Source organism: Fukomys damarensis, unplaced genomic scaffold, assembly GCF_012274545.1.
Source record: "Fukomys damarensis isolate Sample0158 unplaced genomic scaffold, DMR_v1.0_HiC HiC_scaffold_1, whole genome shotgun sequence".
Taxonomy (NCBI): Eukaryota; Metazoa; Chordata; class Mammalia; order Rodentia; family Bathyergidae; genus Fukomys; species Fukomys damarensis.
In genome coordinates this window covers 429,804-450,048 of record NW_022900913.1, presented here as the reverse complement: position 1 = coordinate 450,048, position 20,245 = coordinate 429,804, and the positions used below count along the sequence as shown (strand labels likewise).

General features: G+C 47.7%; 1 protein-coding gene across 2 annotated transcripts in view; it reads left to right on the top strand.

Moving 5' to 3' along the window:
- Positions 1-19,097: 19,097 nt before the first annotated feature.
- The window catches only part of Tppp (tubulin polymerization promoting protein), a 22,310-nt gene continuing 21,162 nt past the window's right edge, over positions 19,098-20,245 (top strand). Inside the window, exon 1 of one of the 2 annotated variants that reach the window (XM_033767537.1) lies at positions 19,098-20,140. The gene's annotated coding sequence lies outside the window, so the exon portion shown is untranslated. The other variant, XM_033767549.1, reaches the window with a different exon arrangement.

Below are 20,245 nucleotides of genomic sequence, written 5' to 3'. Positions count from 1 at the left end.
TTTTTTTTTTTTTTTTTTTTTTTTTTGGTACTGGGGATTGAACTCAGGACCTTATGCTTGGACTTTCTATTTTAAAAAGCACATAACATATTCTCCAGGCTTCGTGTTGGACTTTGCATCCCTGCCCTCTGACCTCAGTCACTTTCGTCTGGAGCCATTTTTACAATTCAAAATAAAAATGAAACTGAAAATTAGAAGTTATTTACTTGAAGCCCCAGGCCAAACTCATGCACGCACACACATGTGTATTCACACAATCACACCCAGCGCGCCTTCCCCTCCCTCACACACATCCCCTCCCAACCCTCCCCAGGTCACCCAGGGAACCCTGAGTTCTGAGCAAGCTGCAGAGCCTGCTCTGGGTCCCCACAGGGCCATGTCTGCTATGCATCCTCCACCTGCCGCTCGCTGGCTGCAGCTCCTGGGGACTCTGCTGAGTTTGAGTCATGGCCTCACCAGGGAGGGGACCCCAGAGGCAGCAGCCCAGAGATGGCGCTCAGTGGGAGCACATGGGGGCTCCCTCCCTGCTCCTCCCAGTGGTTTTAAGACCCTCTCCAAGTCCCCTGGAGGCCTGGAGCACAGATGAACAAGGACGTCCTGGGCCCCTACTGCACTCTTGCTCTGGGCACGGAGTCACTGGTTTCTTTCTCCCAGAGCAGCTGCCTGGATCACTGGACAACAGTTACTCCAGAGAAAGATTTAGTAAACACTGGTATGTACACACTGTTTCAAATACACACAGCAGCCACGTGTGAAATAGAAATATCCTTCACACCCACTTTCCGTAACATCCCAGGTAACATCAGAACAGCAGCAAGGTGGTTGTACTTCACCCTTTTCCCAGTCATACGCAAAAATTTAAAGCAGACACTTAGTCTGCAGTTTCCTGGTTGCTCCCCAAGGACTGTACCATGGGGATCTCCTCAGGACACCATGAGTAGCTGTGTTCCTTCTCCCCACTGAATTCCTCGTCTCCCACATACAACCAGGCTAGACCACAGTGTAGGCAGCCCTGGTCACTACTGGTCTGGTCACTCAGACTGTGGCCTGCGTTGACTGCCAGTGGAGACTCAGGAAGCATTTTTGAGGCTTTCCCTCAGGTATTTATTTTGGAGGACACCTAAAAGTCTAACGGTGTACATGTTTTAGATCTCCTTAGATTTCTTCTGGTTACTTCCCACGAAGGTTGGAGCAATTCTGACTTCTTTCTGTTCTCTCACTCTGTTGGCATAGGTTCTATTAAAGTCCAAACTAAAAATGTACCTTCACAGATCTAATTGGATTTGATGGGATTCTCCTTCAGGTATCAGTCAGGACTGGCTGAAAAGTCCAGAAAGCCCTGCCTACAAAGTGGCTTCATTAATAGTCAGAAGAGCAGAAGTGACTGAAGAAATGCCTGAATGGCTTGTTGCATTTGGCTTTTGGTCACCTGGGTGACTCAGTCCCTGACTGGCTGGCTAGGTGCAGTTTCTCGGTTACAAGTGTGTGCCCTTAGGTTAGGATGTATCTGTCCGTACATCAAGCTAGCTTACAATTCGCTATGTGCCCAGGGCCACCTTGAGCCAAACATCACTATTACCATGTATACAGGCAAGCTTATGGAAGCCTTAATTCAATTTACAATATTAACAGTATAGTTTTGTCCAAATAAAAGGTGATATTTTGGTATTTCTTTACTAGCAATGCAAATGAAAATTTAAAAGATTTGTTTGTTTCTTGTGTAGAACAGCTTTCAAATATTTGAAATACTAAGAGCTCTTTGCATGTTAAGATTTTTTTTTTTGGTACTGGGGATTGAACTGAGAACCTTGTGCTTATGAAGCAGATTTGGTTCTACTGAGCTAAATCCCTGGCCCAGGAATTTGTTTTTCTATGTGTTTCAAAATATATTTCTTCCTGGATATATTTTTCAGAATTTGTTTATGGTGTCTTTCATTATGTAGAGATCATAACTTTTCTGAAGCTGTATTTATCAAGATTTCCTTCTGTCTTGCTCAAAAAGCCCTATATACTCTAAGGTTGTACAAATATCCTCCATTGCCCTTCATTAATATTATCATAATTTTCACTTGGTTCCTTTCCATTTTGATTTGCAAGCTGTCTTAAACTCATTTTTGTATTCAGTTGGCCACCACTTCCTTTACTAAGTACCTCACCTTCCCAGTGAGGTGAATGGCCCCTTTTCTGGGCCCAGGTCCATTTCTGGATGCTTGTTGTGTGTCATTCACTGTGTCCTCAGCAGCTCCATTCCATTTTAATGATAGGACTTAATTTAGCCATTTTAATATCCAATAGAAAAATTTCCCTTTTAAAGTTTTTTCATTTTTCATTATTTTTGACAATTCATACACATTTATTTTTCCATATAGACTTTAAAATCATTTTTTCCCAGTTCCAAGAAACTTGATATTCAAACTGGAGTTGCATTAAATATACACCTTCCCTTGGCAGGGGCCAGTGCTACCCTAGCACCCCAGAGGTCCAGGGAAGAAGTAGAGACCCTCAGAGGACCCCACCCCAGGCCAAGGAGCTGGTATGAGCTGTGCACCGGGAGCTCTGTCCCTTCACATGGATTTCAGTGGGTTAGCTCAGAGCTTCCTGGGCAGAGAGGATAGGACCTATGTCCGCCAGGCCTCCCTGCCTCCCACTCTGCAACCCAGAGTAGCTGGGGCATTTACCTTAAGTTTTCTTTAGTTCAAAGTCAGGAAGTACAGTTCATATGGAAAGAATAGTTCATTTCAAATAGTGCAATCATTTTCACTGTAAAAAATTTTTTTAAAAACTTGATTGAAAATACTAATGTGTCAATCCTAATTCCTTTGAATTTCAGTTCAAAGAGTTATCTATCCATGGTTCTTTTTTTTTTTTTTTTTTTTTTTTTTTTGGTACCAGTGATCAAACTCTGGTCCTTGCACTTTGGAGGCAGGCAGCAGAACCACTGAGCTAAATCCCCAGCCCTAAAAGTGTTCTTTCAGTAATATCCAAGAGCATGTGTGTGTCCAGTGTGGCTTGTAATCTGCATATGTATACAAAATTAACCACAAATCCAGTTTAAGAGGTAAAAATTTAACTCTTGCAAAAAGTAGGCAGTATCTTTGTGATCTTGGGTAGAGCTCAGTTTTCTCTGATAGACAACAAAAACTCCATTAGAGAAAAAAAATAAGGAATGGGGCTTCATCAGAATTTAAATTTTGCTGTGCAGAAGTCACCATGAAAAAAACAAAATATAAGCAACAGAAGGGAACAAATTATTTGCAGATCATATTCTTGTATCAGAAACAGTTTAAATTCAATAATAAGAAGAAACAATCCAATTTTTGAAACTGGCAAAAGATTTGAACAAACTGTTGACTGATATACAGATGACCAAAAAATGAAGGAACTCACTAGAGGAATATAAAATATATCTTAGTGACACAAGGCATTTATAGGATTGGGATCCTCACAGGATTAGGAGTGGAAGAGTCTCAGTGGCCGACTGCAGAATCAGAGGCGAAAGAATCCAAAATGGTCACCTGTGCCCTGGAGAGCTGGAAGATCAGTAGTAAAAGAAGGTCAAAGGCCTAGAAGCTCACTGCCAGATTGGAGGCTGAAGGGTCTTCTCTGGAAACCTGCAGGAACTGGAGACCAACATCCAAAGGCAGTGGTGAAGCCCAGAATTTCTCCAGAAAAGGGGAAGACTTCCTTCCTCTTTCTCTTTTTATCCCATCAAATGTATTGGCTGGTGCCGCCCACCTCCAGGGTGGGTCTTTCCCTCTGAAGCCCACATGTCAATCATCCACAGACACACCTAGATTTACTAACCCACTAGAAGGTTCTTAAATCAATGATCACAGATGCTCCGCATAATCTGAAATCTGGGGAATGCAAATTAAAACCACAAGAAGCTGCTATCGTACACACATCAGGAGGGGTATAATGAAAGAGACCAACGTCCCACGTGGGGTGGCCATGTGGAGCCTGGAGCCTCTCACACTGCCGCTGGGCAGTGAAACGTCTCAGTGGTGGCCAGCAGCATATACTTCTGTCACTCAGCAGTCCCACTCTGATTCCTACTGGAGGGCAGTGGGGAGCGCGTCCTGTGTAACGACCACCACTGCAAAGGACCACACTTCGGGTAATTTGAAGTTGTTTCTCCTTCTTCTGGAGGCCAAAGTCCAAGATCAGGCTGTGGGAAGAGCTGGTTCTTCCTGATGTCCCTCTTTTTGGCTGGTAGGTGCCCTTTTCCACTGTGTCTTCACAGGGTCATCCCTCTGTGCACGTCTGTGTCCCGATCTTCTCATAAGGACACCAGTCCTATTGGATTAAAACTCACCTTGCTGGCTTGTTAAACTGTAATCTCCTCTCTACAGACCCCATCTCCCATCATCACATGTGAGGCACAGGGAGGGCATCAACACAGCCACTTGGAGGGGACAGTTTAGTCAGTCACAAGACAAGGACCGGGAGGAGGGATGCTCTCCCACCACGGAAATCTTGTCCCACAAGCAGCTGCCCTTGGGGCATCATCACTAATGGACTTGAATTTTGCATGATTTTCACTTTGTAAATTGTCATTTATCCCTTGTAGGAAGTATATAATGGCCATGGTTTACTTGAGCTGGGGGGCAAGGTTATAAGCTTCATGTAAGTATTTTATCAATTGCAAAACAATCAGATACCTCTATCGGTCAGTGTTTACTAGAGAAACATAACACAACATATAAATATGTAAGGATGAATAAGATTGGCGTACAGTGGCCACCCACAGATCAGGTGTGGAAGAGTGCCGAGGGTCTGTCTGCACACTGGAGACAGAACAGTTCAGTCAAAGGTCTGCAGCTGACTGCAGTGTCCCATGTAAATCCATACCTGGAGACCAGTGGGTCTGTGATGGAGGCTGAAGGATCCTCACCGTAAACTGAAGAGTCTGCACTGGAAGCCAGGAGATGAAGTCCAAGGTGACGTGAAGACAAGCTCCTCAGAGGAGGCAGAAAGCAACGCATCCTTCCTCGTTTCCCCTTTATACCATCCAGGCAATGAGCCACCCTAGGGAGTGGAATTGCTGAGCTGATTTGGTTAAGCCTTTCTTAACCAAACTTTTGTAGCTAACACAATCACTCAACCATCGCATCGTCTTAAGTTACTTAGAAAAGTATCTCGATTTGATATCTTCAAATAAAATGATGGCAAAATGGGAAATAAAATTGTTTCACTTAACATTAGCACTTATTCACGCAGTTTATTGCATTAATGCTACTCAGGAAAGTCACAGCACTGTGTTCTTCCCAACTAACACTGAACCACTACTGCACGGAAATAAGAGCATGCTGGGTGCTGGACCTTGATCTTGGTGTAAGACTTGAGTCTCACTTTTACTCCTGGAGCGTGAACAGCCAAGAGGCCTTCACGATGCTGGGCTCAGTAGCTCAGCGAGGCTCCAGGAGCTTGTCCGATAGCGAGAGTCACCCAGGAAGGAACACACCAGGCAAGTTGGCTAATAGACCTTTATTAGTCTGGCCAGACGGCACTCCCCAAGCCAAGTGGCTCAGAGAGGCGGCTAGCTCAGAAACAGAGGCCATTTTATATAGGGCTGAAGGGGGGTTTACATATAAAACTTACGGGAAGAGGACAAAGGCAAAGAATCAGTTGTTCTGACCTAGTGGTTATCAGGCGTGTACTTGACCGTCATGTACTAATGATTAGCAGATTGCTCATCCGCTGTTCCATTTACAACTTAGATTATAATGTTCAGAACATTCAGATTACAGACATACAAAGAGTGACACAATCCATGTTGAGTCTCTGTGTTCACTATAGTCTCCACCCAGCCTTCCAGCTACTTCAAAACAATTACCTAACAATTCACAATTAATCATTAGTTATCCTATAAGGGATGGGGGGAGCGACAGTCTCTAGGTCATTTGCTGGTCAACACGGAGTCGCTCTGGTTCAGTCAGGCTCTTACATTGGACTACCAACCTCTACAGCTGTGAGGAAACACAGCACTGCTGTCTAACCCATGTACTAGGTGGCGTTTCATAGCAGCGTGAACAAACTAATCAGACTGTCAGGGAAAAATAGTGTTCTTCAGGGTCTAGCCTGGGAATGAGCGGCCTGAAGACACAGCTCTAGAGAAGCCAGACGAACACCACCAGAAGTATAAGTTATGGGTCTCAACCTAGCTAAAGGAGGCTCCTCTGAAATCAGGGAGGCTTTGGACATTCTAAAATGCAAGCAGGAAGAACAAAAAAGGAAAACCCAGTCCAACAGACTGAGCATCTTTTCATTCTTACTGACCATTCCTTTTATGTGAATTATCTTCTCAAGTATCTTGCCTACTTTAAAATCAGGTTTATATCCCAATTTTAAGTGTTCTTTACTAAGGATAACTATTTGTTTGAAATGTATTTCTTCCAGTTTGTCATTTAAAAAAAAATAATTGTTTATCACGTGTTTTGCAATGTGGAAATCTTAAACTTTTCTGAAGTTAAATTTGTCAAATTTCCTTTTGTTTTGAAAAGTCTTCCTTACTCAAGGGCTATACAGATATCTTCCAGTACTCTTTGCTATTTTTATAATTTGCTCCTCCATTACATTTTGATTTTCAAGACTTCCTGAATTTTACTTATTTATTTGCATTATTATTATCATTATTATTATTGTTGTTGGGGAGGTTGAGACAGGGCCTTACTATATAGTTCAGGCAGGTCTTGAGCTCACTCTGTAGCCCAAACTGGCCTTGAACTCACAGCAATCCTCCTGCCTCAGCCTCCTGAGTGCTGAGATTACATGCATGCGTCACTATGCCCAGCCTTGAATTTATTTTTGTGAACAGTGAGACCTGAGGTTATTTTGCCCCAATGACACACTCTTGGTGACCACTTATTTTATTAAATTATACACTTCCCCCCAGCCCATGAAAATACCCACCTTCAGTATAACCCAGGTTTCCATAAACACTATACCCAGCTCTGTTTCCACATTCTGCTCTGTCTTGGTGATCTGTGCTGTACACCATCCTGCTTTATCGACTGTCATTCGGATTGCTGGAATATCTGACAGTAAAACCTCACTCCCTTCTTGGAAAGTATTTTTTAAGTTCTAAAAATGTTGGCAACTTAAAAAAACTTTATTAGTTTTTCTATATAATTTTCATTTTGTCCTGGCTAAGGAATCTGGAATTTGGAGCAGAGCTGTGTTACATGCACACTTCGCTAAAGGATGATCTGGAATGGTGTCCGAGCCACACACTCGCCTGGAGCCTGGAGCTCCCCCAGGAAGTTAGTGTCCCTCGGTGGGCGGGGCTGGAAAATCACACCCACATCCTGCCCAAGGTGCTTCTCAACTCCACCCCATGGAAAAAGCACTGTGGGTACCGCCATGGTTCTGGGTCATAGACCAGTAGTTCAGGGTCCTTGGGGGAGACGCACAAACCTGTTCTGAAGCCTCAGAAAGCAAGTCACTTTCGTAGGTCAGCAAAGAGGCAGTTCAGGAGATGCACACCATTCATTAGTCTATCAAATCCAAGAATTAGTTTAGATTTTTGCTTTGACAATAAAGGAATAAATATAATTTAATGTGAAAAGGTCATAATCTTTCAAACAACTCAAAGATTTTTCTTTCAAATTGGTGTCCTTTCACTTAGTAAATATAAACCTCTTCAAAATTTACTCCAGAGTATGGTCTCTATCCTAAATAAGGTTTTTAGTTATTTATTTTTTGGTTTTTTGAGAGAGGGTCTCACTATGTAGTTGAGACTGACCCGGAACTCACTAGCCCAGGCTGGTCTCAAACTCTCAGCGATCCTCCTGCCTCAGCCTCCCGAGTGCTGGGATTACAGGTGTGCACCATCACGCCCAGCTCTAAATATGGGGAGACCCGGAACTCACTAGCCCAGGCTGGTCTCAAACTCTCAGCGATCCTCCTGCCTCAGCCTCCCGAGTGCTGGGATTACAGGTGTGCACCATCACGCCCAGCTCTAAATAAGGTTTTTTAAAAAGGGCATTTTATCTCATCCAACTGGAACCAAGATCATCAACTTTCACTTGGAAATTGTGTGCCTAGCAGTGCATATTAATTAGAAAATATGGAAGTTACAAGAATTCCTGATACCAATATGTAAGTCAGTTGTGTCCCTCCCCACCAGTAGCCACTGTTGTTGCTATTTTGACTGATGTCTCTTAAGTCTTTCCTTTTAACATTTTTGTATATGATATAAACAACTTTGTTTCTTTTGAAACAAATTTTCTCTTATAAAATTATAATAATATTGTGTACTTCTTTGGATGTCTGCTTTTAAAACTATACATTTTGAAAACTGTTATACTAAAAACCATATGATATTAATGGGTGTAAACTATCCCATCTTTGAAATGTATCATATTTTTCTTTGTTGTAATATTTTTTCATTTTAAATCCAGTCTTCTTCAGAAAAAAATAAGCCAACCCTGTTTAATGAATGATGAACTGTGTGAAAAGTACTATACAAATGCAAATTTTCAAACCCTCTAGCTAAAACAGGCAAGAAATTACCAATAGCCTTCATTTGGCTGGGAAAAATATGTTTCTGGGGCCATGTGCTCATCAGATCCAGGAGCCTGAGGGTCCTGTGTGGAGCTCCTCACAGCCTCGCCCTTCAGTCAGCTCCTCCGCAGAAGGCAGCTCCTCAGCCCCCAGGGGTCAGGCTCCGTCATCCTAGTCGTGTGACACACATGGTGCACTGTCTGAGGCCCATGGGGCAGTGAGGTTAATTTGGGGCACATTGAAGCAGGATGGTCGTGCAGGTCTTTAGGAAGTGTCCCCTTGTAGTGACAATTATCAGACAAACTTGAGCATCTGTTTATCCTCTGTGGGATGTTAAGCGGAACCAACATATATAAATTGATCAGAGAGGGGGCAAACAGGTGGGAGCAGGATCACACATATGAAGACAACAAGTCTTGGGGTTTCACTCGGTGGTCTGTATGGGTTCCCTGTTGGGGAGTGGAAGCTTCCTTCTGTGTCGCATCAGTGAGCACCCGAGCTCCTCCCCACTGGAGTCTCACGCCTGAGGTCTGAAGTTCACACAACCACCCGGGAGCCGCCCGTTCCGGGATTCTGCCCGCCTGCAGGAAGCCACAGTAACTGCCTGTGCCACACTGGTGGCCCCCAGAGGGTCCTCACGAGCTCCTCCCAAAGCAAGGTCATCCATGCTGATATGTGTGTTTCCTTCCTGCCAGACTGAAGCGTAAGGAGTTCTTGCCTCCCTCCTGGTGCTCGAGACCCAGCTCCATCCATTCCATAACCCCAGAGAGCGCCTCGCCCCAAATCAGCCCAGAGCTTCGGTCACGCTGCCTCAAGGAGAAAGGTGAGGGGCACATCTAGGCTCTAAGTGTCCCCGGAAGTGGAGTGTGGCCATATTCTGAGTTTCTTGTTTGACTAATTGTTAGCGTTTGCAGGTGTTTCTAATTCTCTCAGGCTGAACCAAAACACCACAGACAGGATCTAGCTTAAACAACTAATGCTTCTATCTCACAGTCCTGGAGGCTGGAAGTCGAGATCAAGGTGCCATTCTGAGGAGCTCCGCTGTGGCTTCTCTGCTGCCGATGGTTGTGATCTCACTGTGTCTTCCCAAGGAGATCGCCCAGCGATGAGGCTCCACCTTCAGGCCCTCTCCCCAAAGACCACTTCCTGAGACCAGCATGCCGGGGGTGGGATTTGAGGTGTGGATAGGGGTGGGGGACACAGAGGTTCAGTTACTGCAGCAGGTACCCAAAGGTGCTGTCCTGGCAGCAAAGGTAGGAGTGAAACAGAAGACACCAGGAGCTAAAAATGTTCTTATGTGTGAGGCATGTGTGACAGAGCAGATCGAGTACAAAAACCGGCTGTCGCCAGAGGGGGTCATTTTGCATGCTTGAGGGAGGTGTGCGGGCAGCAGTGGCTCCCAGTACACTGTGACAGGTGGGCAGTTGTGTAAGAAAGTGGTGAAATCTGAGTGGTGGTTTATGGTGCTCTCTGCTTGGTCCTTTCAAGCTTTCCTCGTGTCAGATTTTCATAAGATGGTGCTGGGGAATTACTGAGTAGGAAAGGGATGGGGAGTCGAGGGGCGGCCTGTGTGACTGATGGCCAGAGAGAGTGTGTGGTGCTGTGGGGCGGCCTCAGGAGGGTGGCTGGGCCAAGGGGCGGGGCAGCACCCACTGCAGGCAGAGCGGGTGAGGGACACGCAGAGCAGTGGAGTGAGCGGGGGAGGAGTGGGCGTCCGCCCCACACCTCATCTCCTCCCCTTGGCTGTCTGTAGTGGCTGTTGGCTGCGGTGTGGGCTTGGGTCTGTGCGGCACCGGTGTCTGTGGGCTTGGGCCTGTGCGGCACCGGTGTCAGGGCCTCTCTGGGTCAGTGCACGGTGGCCGAGATGCAGGGCCTGTGCCTGTTCAGCCAAGATGAGGCCAAGCTGTGTTCTAAAGAGGCTGTGGAGCCCAGGCTCTAGCAGCCTCTGTGGAAGTCCTGTAGGCCACACCCTCTGTGTCTCTGAGGGTGCAGTGTGTAGATTGGCAGCTTGCTGGCCTCCTCTGCAGTGACCTCTGACTAGTGAGGCTCAACACACATTTCCTTCGGGTTCTTTGTGCTTTTCATACCAACTCATGCTAGCTGTTTATGCATTCTTGACACAAAGCTGTTCCCATTTGGATGGATGATAGCGTCCCAGAATGCAGCTTACTTCAGTTTCACATAGCAGTGTCAGCCAATGAACCAGAGCCTCCAATTTCATTAGGGTCGCGTTTATACATATTTTACAGCTAATGTTCTTTGGTCTCAGTGTCTTTTTTTAAAGCCAAAATATCTTAAAAGATAGGATCTCTCCCTTTTACTGAGAATTTTAATTGTTTATTGTGAAAGCTGAGTTCTTTGCCTCAGGTTTATTTGCTGCACAAGGTAGGGCTCTGACTCCATTCCCCTGTTTCCATGGCTTCCACTCCATTCACCAAACCGTTCTTCTCCCCACCCGCTAACGGCCACCTCTGTGCTGCTCCCGAGCTCCACGTGCATGCAGTGAAGCTGCTTCTGGGCTCTCTGGCCCATGCATGGTCAGCATGTTGCCTGGCTGTGCTTCCCGTGGCTCCTGAAGGCTGAACACTCTTTACTCCCGCCAGGGAGGGCCCTGGCCATCCGTGTTACTGTCACCAGCCTGTCCTTCCTGTCCGTCCTCCCCGTGCCCCCATCCGCCCACCCCAGGCCGGGGTCTGACAGCACAGGTCCCTGCCCAGGTGGTGGAGCACCTTCTTCTGACTTCCTGTCCCTGTCCTCACCCCTCTCTGGCCCTGCTGCCCCTTGCCTGGCTCTGCACTTCTCCGCAGCTCCCTCTCCCTGACTTTTCCTCCTTGTCTTGCCTCTAGCACTGACCTGCTCTCCGCTGTCTGTGCAGCCTCTTGCTGTCTCTGTTTCTGCAGTCTCTGGAGAATCTCAGAGGGACTGCAGGCGGGCGTGTTTCATCTGCTGCGTGCAAATGGAAGTTGTGCCATCTCTGCATTTTGAATTTTTCTTCTTGAGTCATTTCTGATAGTTTGTGTGTTTCTAGGCATTGTGTCATTTTCTGTCCAGACGCAGTTGTTGTTGTGCAGCTGTGTCCACTGCCTCCGCTGACCCTCCTTGTCCTGCTGTTTCCGCAGCATTATAGAGTGGCCCTGTCTCTGGCTTCTGGCCTCAGTGGGAGTCAAGCTACAGGGCTGCCTATTTTGTTGATCATTTCAAATAACCAACTTTTGGTTTTTAAATTTTATTTATTTTGGTACAGAGGATCAAACTGGAGGACTTGTGCTTGTATCTGAGCTAAATTCCTGGCCCAACTTTCTGTTTGGGTTTCATTTGCTTTTCTTTTTCTTCTTTCAAGCGTACGTTTAGGTTCTTTTTTTTTTTTTTGGTACCGTGGATCGAACTGAGGTCCTTGTGCTTGTGAGGCAGGTGGCGGCACCGCTGAGCTACATCCCCAGCCCCTAGGTTCTTGAGTTTAGCTCTGTGTCAGTAAACACCCCGAAGTGCTGGTACGTTGTTTTCATTTCCATTCATCTCAAGGTATTTTGTAATTTGTCATGTGATTTCTTTTTTCACCCACCGATTGTTTAAGAACGTGTTGTTTAGTTTCTATATAGAGCTGAATTATTCTGTTTTCTTTCTGTTAGCAATTTACAGTTTCATTCCACTATGATTAAAAAGAGGGCATTTTGTATGATGTCAATTTTTTAAAGTTTGCTAAGACTCTTCATGTAGTGTTGTGGTTTCACATGGGGTCCAGTGTGAGGCACCCCGAGTTCCCTCAGGGAGAACATGGGTTCTGTTGCTGGGTGGAGCGTCTGTGTTTGTCTTTCAGTCTCATTAGCTAGGGTGCAGTTCAAAGTTGCTATTTTTTTTTTTTTGAAATGTGTTCCACTGCTGTATCTGTTGTTGGAAGGGGGATAGTGAAGCTTCTCACTCTCACTGTACAACCATTTCTCTTTGATGCTGTCCACTGTTGCTCCATGTATTTGGGTGGTGTGTCTTTAGGTTGTAAATGTTTTCGTTTTTGTTTTGTTTTTTTCTTTTTGGTACTGGGGATTGAACTCCGGACCTTACACTTGCGAAGCGGGTGGTGGAACCACTGAGCTAAATCCCCGGCCCTAGGTTGTAAATGTTTGTAATTTTTACAAAGTTCTTGCTGGATAGAATCTTTTATCAACATACATGATCTTTCTTCCTGTTTTATAATCTTTTGTTTTTTACTTGAAATCTGACAAGAGTGCGGCACTCCAACCTTTTCTGGCTATGATTGGCACACACCATCTTATATCCTTCCAACTCTTTGCATCTTCATATTGGAAGAGAATTTCTTATAGAGAATGTAGAATAGATCATGTTTTTTGTCCACTCTAAAAGTCTCATCGTTAGTGGGATTCATGTACATTTAAAGTAATTACTGATAAGTTACTTCTACCGTTTAGTTTTTTTTTTCTGATTATGTTTTCATCCTTCAATTCTTCCATCACTGGCTTTTACAATTTGATTGAGTCTTATAGGTGCCATTTGATCCCCTCATCTTTCTTTCTCTGTATATTTTCTAGTTATCTTGGAGATTACAATTAATATCTACCTACAGCACTGCAGTTTGGAGAACTCCAGCCTTCATTCAGTAGGGCATGCATGCTCAGCTCCTATGCATTTCTATCCTCTTTTTTTTTTTTTCAGTAGCAAGCTTACATTTACTAAAGATAGGGAAAAAACAGCTCTCCAGATCAAATTTGGGCAAGTAAAAGTATGAAAGAAGCACACTGTGCAGCATGAGGATGGCCAGCCCGTGAGAGAATGGTGGCTCCGCCCCTCTTGTTCTTATGGCTACTGTTGTGGGTCACATTTTATATCTTGTGTGCTCCTTAACAGAATTATTGTTTTAGCATTTACCTTTTAAATTGTGTAGGAAAAAAGAGAAGTTACAAACCACAGGTATAAAACTTATAATGTTATTTTCCTTTTGTATTCACCAACATTCTTCATTTCTCCTTAAGTCTGCAAGTTAGGTCTCCCATCTCTTTGGCCTCAAGAATTCCATTAGCATTTCTGATAATGAACTTCCTCAGCTTTTGGTTATCTGAAGATGTTTTAAATTTCCTCTTCATTCTTGAAGGGTAGATTTCTCAGATATGGAGTTCTTGGCCCACACGTTGTCTCTGTTTTCTTTTCAAGGCTTCAAGGCTTCACAATTTCTGACAAGAAATCAGCCATTGTTCCGAGTGAGGGTTCTCCGTTTGGGATCAGTGTCTGTGGCACTTACATTCTTGCTGCTTCCAAAACACTCTTGAGAGCTGGCCCTGGGTAATCTGGTTGTTGTACCTCTAGGATCTCTTGGAATTTGCTGACTCTTGGATGTGAAGATCCACCATGTCTCTCATCAGAGTTGGAGAGTTTTCAGCATCATTCTTTAAATGTTTTTCTATGTCTTTTCCTTTCTCTCTTCCTAGCAAGACTGCTGGGATGTTGGTCCCTTGATGGGGCTCCACAGGTCCCTTGGTTCTGTTCCCTTTCTTCCTTCTTTTTTCCTTCCAGTCAAGGCAGGGTGAATTCAGTTGTCTTCAAGTTAAGTAATACTTTCTTCTGCTCAAATTTGTTGTGCTCATCCAGGGAACTTTCCCTTTAAGGTAAGTTTTCAGGCTCCTGAGTTTCTCCCCATTCATTCTTATCATCCTGTCTGTGTTACATTTTCATTTGTTCATACTTAATTTTTCCAATTTCCTTTATTCTTTGTTCATGACTTCCCTCCACTTGTTGAGCACATTGAAGGTAGCTAATTTCATGTTTCTGCCTGGCAATTCAAATGTCTGAGTTGCCTCAGGGAGGGTTTTTTTTACCAAAGTCCTTTTCCTCTGCGAATGGACCATATTTCTTGTTACTTTGTGTGATTTGTAGTAGTTTGTTGAGGATTGGATACTCTGAGAATTATAATATGGTAACTAGGTGGACATGGTGGTACACACTTGTAATCCCAGCACTTTGGGAGGCTAGGCAGGAGGATCTGAGTTTAAACTCAACTTGGGCAATTCAGTCACTTACTGAGATCCTGTTTCAAAATAAAAAGGGCTGTGTGTGTGTGTGTGTGTGTGTGTGTGTGTAGAGAATCCCCACTATTTTTTTTTAAAAGGCAGGTGGTAACTCTCGGAATAGGATTCTCCTACTCCACAGAGAGTGTAAATTTTTACTTCTTGAAGGCTAGAGTCATCTGTTTGTGATTTTTGCAAAATATTTATTACCTGAAATTAGAGTTCTCTCCCATTATCTCTGTGGTCAGGCAGTGATCTGGAAGATCTCTTTAAAGGTCTAGCTACAAAGGGGATGGCCTGCCACTCTAGGTCCTTCCACACACGCTGCAGGTGAGGAGCCTACTGCCAGGCTACGGCGCCACTGGGGTAGACACAGTGCACACCTGATTTCCCAGAGAGCACCCCACACACATCAGCGAGCCATCTGTGAACAAATGAGAAGGGCTGGGGTGGCAGGTGGTGGCAGTTACTGTGCACTATGCCCGGCAGAGAGTGGCTGCCTGTCCCTTCATATGCTCCTCAGGCTCCAGAGTTCCACATGCTGAGGCAGCATGAGGGTTGCTCCATGAAGTGGCCACCTGAGGTGCAGACTTCCTCACCTTTGCAGTACATTACAGCCTTCCTGCCTGTATACTGAGAATGCCCCCCAGATAACTCCTGTACTCAAGGTGGGCTTGCAAGGTGACTGGGCTGTGGGATGCTGGGCTCATCACGGATGGACCCCTTGATGAGCTCATAGGTGACTGCTGTCGTGAATGGGATCTGAGTGGGCGAAAGGTCACTGGGATTGACCTGAAACTCTGCTGCTCTCTCCCCAGACAGGAGAGGCAGCACCAGCCAGTGCAGTCACACCACTATCCTCAGCCCATGGATGAGTCTTAGTAGAAGTGACAGCCGCCCCCCTGCTGACCTTGGAACTGTCACCTTGCTAACTTGTTCTATGTCCTGTGTCCCCCTCCTGCAGATCCTGAAGAAAGAGGGAGATGTGATGGTGTCCAGGCTGAAGCCTTAGCTTCTGGGGAGATAATCTGATTATGCCATGGTGAGGTCTGAGAGTGCTAAATATTTTCTTTAAAAAAAAAAAACCCAAACAAAAAACCAAACACCAATGGAAAGTCTGGACCATTTCCTTGCTCCTAATGCCAGAGAAACTCCAAAATCCCACTGACCGAGTCCATCTCCAGACATGGCATGATGCAGAAGGCTGTAGGAATATTGACCGCTGTTATTATTTTCTAGGCAGTCCACAGTGTGTAGGTTATAGACTGCATATGCTTGTACTCATCTTTAAATCTGTGCTAAGAATTCCTTTTCCCATTTTACTGATCTAAGATCTTTCACAAACTATGAACACCTGCAGTTAGTTCTAAGATGGTTTTTGGTTAAAAGTCCTTGGCCAGACCTGCCCTGCTCTCTGCTGATACACAGACCCATGGGCTTGCACAAGCCCTTGTCGTGATGCACATTACCATCACTCCCAGGCTCGGAGAAATTCCACTCGCAGAAGGTGGAAGGATCTGCTGTCTCACAGACGGGGCACATGCACACTGGCAACCCACCTGCCATACTCCCTTCGAACACAGCAGGCAGGGCCACGCAGGGTTGGGAAGCATGCTAATGCCTATACACATCCTGCCCTCTCTGCACTGTGACCTTGCTTCTGAGGCACAGCATACATCAACCAGCTCATCTGCTGCTCAGGAGCTAGGGGCCAGCGCTCGCTTCCAGCAACAGCCACTTTCGGTCTAGGCACCACAGCACCTTGCATGGTCAGCACCTCATCACACTTCACAGCCCGACCTTGAGCAGATCTGACGGGGCCCGATGGGAAAGCACGCTGGAGCAAGAGCACATTCAGAAAGCTACTCCCCAGACACCTGGACCTCGTCTGAGATGGGCAGCTGGAGCCAGAATCCTAAGTGGAAAAGGCACAGACAAGAGCAGACCAGCTAGGGCTGGAGCAAGGTCGGGAAAGACAAGAGCGTGGGACAGCAGAGCCCAAATCTGGAGGGTAGACGTGGGCTCACGGTGGACGTGGAAAGCCTTAGCCAGGTCATCTGCAACTTGGCCAAGCCACATGGACTCTGCTCCCCTGCAGGCAGTGGGAGGCCTCCTTGAACACTGTTCCAGTCACCAGGCTGCACTGTCCTCCTGTATGGCCAGCAGAGGGGCTTTGGACATCACTGGCGAAGTCAGGATGCTCTGGAGGTGCTGTGGACGGCAGCAGCCCTCAGCCTTGGACAGCTGCAATGATTGTGCAGATGCCTTGCCGAGGTGTCACTGGTCATGCATGAAGCACTTTTTGAGTACATTTTCTGTCTGTCAATATTCTCAGCACTTCCTGACTTCAGAAAGGGGCTGCTGGCTAAGAGCCATGTGGTTGCTATGTAGCCTCAAATTTAAGATACAGACATAGGGCAGAAATGAGAAGGGGGCAGTCAGAGCCCTCGGGGTTGGTGACGGGGACACCAAGGATATGTGTGTTGCTCTTATGAATCCCTGAGCTATCCACAAACTGGCAAGACAGAGTTCTCAGGCCAGGAACTGTGACAGAATCCCTGTGGACACCACAACCACCCTCTGGGAGCAGGGTTGTGTTTACACCTGGGCAATTTCTCAGCACCAGCCCCACCTCTACGGGTGCGGGAAGGGCTGGGTCTTCAGACATCTAGAGCAGTGCTGGGTACCCAAGTCCCTGATGTAGCCAATAACCACAGCAAGTTCCCAGAAGCCTGCACCCACCACAGCCCTGGTGCAGTGCCCTCCTGAGCCCAAGGAACAATGCCTAGGAAGAGGAGCATGTGCTGCAGACCCTCAAGACCGCAAGGGATGGTGCAGCCTGAGAACCTATAGCCAGCTGCTGAGGGAGGCCCAACCTGGTGCCAGGGTATGAGGAGGGCTTGACCACTCCAAGGGGCCAGCGCATCTTAGGGTCTCCGAGGTGCAGCTCTGGAGCAGGGCCAGTGCCCGGGACCCGTGTGGGCTCTCTGCTGGCTAATTCAGGGTTGACATTTCACCAGGACTCGGTTTTCCAAACCTCTGTAGCTGCACTTAAGCAGCCCTGAAGCAACCCTGTAAGGTCACTGGTGGTGCTGATGGCAGAAGTTTAATTTTGGAGAAAAGTCTGGAATGTTCTATAGGAAATTGTAAGAGTTTTGATGGCAATAAATGTGAAGCCAGTCCTAGTAAGTCCTCTTCCTCCGCTGGGCACAGGATGAGCCCTGGAAGGGGCCTGGTGGAGGCTGCAGAGGGCCAGCCTAAGGGTCAGCCCAGGTGTCACAGGGAGAAGTAGTATCCACCCCAGATGGCCCTGTGGCCTGAGCCCATGTGTCTGTCCTCTTCCTCCTCTTCTCTTTCCACCGGAGCAGGACATGACCAACAGGCCCCAGGCTGTTCATGGCCGTTCTCATCTCCACCTTCCAGGACTGTCCACATAGAATGAACACCAAGAGACGAAACCTACCCAGAGCCTGCCAGTGGTGAAGGCCATGGGCAAGACCTTGGCCCTGAACCATATCCCCCACCCCACCCTCCTGATGGCTTGAAATGGGCTGGAGTCTGTCCTGGCATTGAGGACATTCTCAGGGAAGTCTTGTCTCTCAGACAGGGTCCCTGTCTGGACCTTGTCCACTTCCTCCTCCTCCAGGCATGTCCAAGTCCTGTACCTTCCTTGGCCTACAGGGATTAGGAGCTGGAACCTAGGGCCTAGGCCACCTTCACCCATGTTTCCCAAAGGACCTACACTGGCTTCCAGAATACTTTACAGAATCAGCCCTAACTACACACCAGATCCTAGCCAAGAGTGGCTCCCAAGGGACATGTCCCCCAGAGCCCCTCTACCCTTCATGTCTGGCATGTCCTCAGTATAGTGTACCCCTGGAGGTTGGCTTGCACCGTGAGTGGACCCATTCCCTCTACATTGCCAATGCCAAGGCTATGTCCTGTCTGGTAGCCCGGCTCCGGGATGCCATTTCATTCTGGCATGGGGGAGGGTCCTGGTCCCCTCCCTGAAACTTGTTGGTGTGAGAGTGTGGCCGGGTCAGCAGTGGCCTCCACAAGGCTTCTGTCCATCTGTCCATCTCTCCTACCCACTTCAGCAGTCACCACATGGGGTCTTGGAAGACCCAGGCCCTCACCCCCACCCCTGTCTGGGCTTGCAGTGTTCCCCAGGTCCTTGGAGAGCCCAGCCACCAAGCCCTGGAAGATGTGACAGGATAGCTATGAGGTGGGGCCAGTCCTCCTGCTAGGAGAGAGGAGGGTCCAGGCATCCACAGGAATCATTTTCTGCAAGTAGCTCCACAGGCTGGCCCCAGCTTGGCAGGAGCTATGTGCCACGCCATCCCCTCCCACCTCCTCCTGAGGGCTGGTGAGGTCACCCCAGCTGTGTGTTCTCCGCAGTGAGAGGCTGCACTTGGGCCCCACGGCTCTGAATGAGATGGGTGTAGAGGCCACCATGTGTGAGGGGCATTATTAGCACTGTGGGAAAGGACAGTGCCCGTCTCACTAGACAGTGGTGTGGACATGTGGTCTGTGCAACTCGAGCAGAGCAGCGGCAGCCCAGACCCTACTCAGGGACCAAGCTGCAGGACAGAGCCACTGACAGGGCGAACTGGTCAGGTGGCCACAGCAGAAGGAAGAGGCCTGCCTTTTCCAAACCGGGATCTAATTTCCGGACTTGAGGTGGCCTGGTGCTTTGCTCAGGGTGATTCGTCAGCCCTGTGGAAGGGCTATCTGCATGATGCCCCTCCTGAAGCCACCTGTGACTTCCCCTTGAGATTTCATTGGTGAGAAGAGTGCGTTTGACACCTGTTTTGGGGTGCATCCTGGCTGCGGCTCACTGCAGGAACTTTCCAGTGAGAACCATATTCAGCACCTCCTGCACAGCATTGATCATTTCCACTGCCTAGGGTTCTGTGGGACTCTGTGCTCCTGGCTGACCCTCAATCCGAACAAAACCACGGGCCCAGAGAGTCTGTCAGCTCTACCCTTTTCAAGTCTCCTGAGTCTTCTGCCTCTAACTAGGTGCTTTTCAGGACTGCAGGAATTAGACAGAAGAAACCTTTAGCCACTTTTGAGCAGAAGGGACCAGAAGGTCTAGGAGGAAGTGGAGCAGGAGAGAGGCCATCCTGGGGAGGCGCAAGCTGTCTCCAAGGGCCCAGCTGTCACCAGCCCAACCTGGCCCTGGTGTCAGAATCACACCCAGAAGAGGCTGGCCTGTCACGTGCCCAGCACCCCAACATTCCTGCTGCTTTCGCTGTGCTCTAACCTGACTGGAGTCTCAGGGGAAGCAGAGCTCGGACTCACAGCAGCTGGGAGCCTGGAAAAAGCAGAGGTTGGAAGCTGCAGCCTGAGGAGGTCAGGGCCTGGGAGGGGACCTGCAGCCAGAAGAGTGAACACAGGGACCTGAACAGAGACCGGTGGAGGTCGCGGGAACTCTGTTTCTTGCCTGCATCACACCGGGAAAGCTAGAAGCGACCCCTCTAGGTGGTGCCGCGAGCCAGCGTCCTGGGCGGCGTCTCGTCCTGCGGGTCGAGGACCCCCACCCCCAGCAAACGTGCCCTCTCCACCAGGCGCTGTGGGCGGAGCCAGGCCAGGTGTCCCGGATGATCCCAGAGCTGAAGGTGCGAGGTCGCAGCCACACAGGCAGAGAGCGCGAAGCCCTTAGCGGGGGTGGTGTGGCCCTGAAAACGCACCCGGACCCCGCCCGGCGCCGCACCCTCGACAGC